This window comes from Lathyrus oleraceus, chromosome 3, assembly GCF_024323335.1.
Source record: "Lathyrus oleraceus cultivar Zhongwan6 chromosome 3, CAAS_Psat_ZW6_1.0, whole genome shotgun sequence".
NCBI lineage: Eukaryota > Viridiplantae > Streptophyta > Magnoliopsida > Fabales > Fabaceae > Lathyrus > Lathyrus oleraceus.
Genome location: NC_066581.1, coordinates 467094996 through 467097135, shown reverse-complemented (window position 1 = coordinate 467097135; position 2140 = coordinate 467094996).

Here is a 2140-nt window from a genome sequence, read left to right as displayed (position 1 = left end):
CTCTTGGACTATTTTGATTATGAATCATATGAGACATGCAGATCTTGTTTAATTGGAAAGATGACAAAGTCTCCATTCACAGGAAAAGGTGAAAGAGCGAATGATCTTTTGGGCCTCATACATACTGATGTATGTGGACCACTAAACACACCAACCAGAGGAGGTTTTCAGTACTTCATCACCTTTACTGATGATTTCAGTAGATATGGTTATGTGTATTTAATGAAACACAAATCAGAGTCCTTTGAAAAGTTCAAGGAATTCAAGAATGAAGTACAAAACCAACTAGGTAAGAATATTAAAACTCTTCGATCAGATCGAGGTGGTGAGAATTTAAGCCTAGAGTTTGATGACCATCTGAAAGAGTATGTGATCTTATCCCAGCTTACTCCTCTTGGAACACCCCAATGGAATGGTGTATCTAAGAGAAGAAATCGAACCCTGTTAGACATGGTCCGATCCATGATGAGTCACGCCGATCTTCCAAACTCCTTTTGGGGACATGCACTACTGACAACAGCTTACATACTTAACCGTGTTCCATCCAAAAAGGTTAAGAAGACACCATATGAAATATGGAGTGGTAAGAAACCATATATGTCTTACATGAAGATTTGGGGTTGCGAAGTTTATGTGAAACGACAAATTTCAACTAAGCTTGAGCCCAAATATGACAAATGCTTATTTGTGAGGTATCCTAAAGAAACAAGAGGGTATTACTTCTACAATCCTTCTGAGGGCAAAGTGTTTGTCGCTCGAACTGGAGTTTTCCTAGAAAAGGATTTTATTTCCAAAGGAATCAGTGGGAGGAAAGTAGAACTTGAAGAAATTCAAGAATCACAAAGCATTGATACACCTAAGGAGGAATTAGAGCAGGAAACACAAGTAGTTGTGGAAGAGCAACCTGCTCAAGTAGAACAAGACCAGCGTAGGTCAGGCAGGATACGTCACCTTCCTGAGAGATATGGATATCTCATAACTGATCAAGGTGATGTATTACTCATGGATCAAGATGAGCCTATGACCTACCAAGAGGCCATAACTGGTCCCGAGTCTGAGAAGTGGCTAGAAGCCATGAAATCTGAAATGGATTCCATGTACACAAACCAAGTTTGGACCTTGGTAGAACCTCATGTAGGAGTTAACCCTATAGGATGAAAGTGGGTCTTTAAGAAGAAGACTGACATGGATGGTAAGGTACATACCTGAAATTCTGGCGTAGTCAGAATTCAGATGTTCTACTCCAAGTCATGACATCTGATCCAACATTGTAACTACTGCAGCAAGACAGTTAACACATTAAAAGCCTTGTACTGACTCACTCTTTGACAGATGTCACGACATCTCCTTCTATGTCACCCTAGAGGGAAGGAACCCCTAGTCCTGTGCATCTGGTATACAAACTCAGCTGAGATCAATCATAGCACTCACTTTTGTTGTTTTCCTACACATGTTATCTGCACGATGTCTTAATATTGATCATTATTCCAGTGTGCTTGCCTTTTACTTGTATTTCCTGAATTAAAGGTTGAATACATTAATCTAATTACCACTTATTAGATTGCTAACAAATAGGCTAGTTGTTAGTTTCATTAATTGTAGGTTAGTTGTTATTTTCCTGAATTTTAGCTCAGCTGTTGGATTCCTCAAATTCGCCTGAGAAAAATGCTGAAACAGAAAAACTAATTATCCTACAATTTAGCCCAAGCAGTCAGGTGTGAATGTTACGACATTCAGGTTGACATCCAGAACATATTCCTCATGCTGATTCAGTTATGTTCTTGAAACCAGACTGTGCTGACTTTGCTATACTGTAAAAGACTAACCAGTCTCTACTCCAGTATCAGCCTACATGAACAACTGTCAAGACATCCAGTTTGACAGTTTCACTATGATCCTTTGGCCAGGTCTGTTATCCTTTTGAGGATCAGACTTGCTTAAATACTGAACTGAGATCACCATGCCTAAAGTTCAGTATATGCAGTCAGTGATGAATGTTAAAACATTCTGATTGACATTCACATAGAAGGATATGTACCAGGTCTGTTATCATCTTGGTTAGCAGACTGCAATACAACCTGAGTTATGGCAGACAGGATTATAACATGCAGAAGGAAAACAAACACAGAGAATTGTTTAC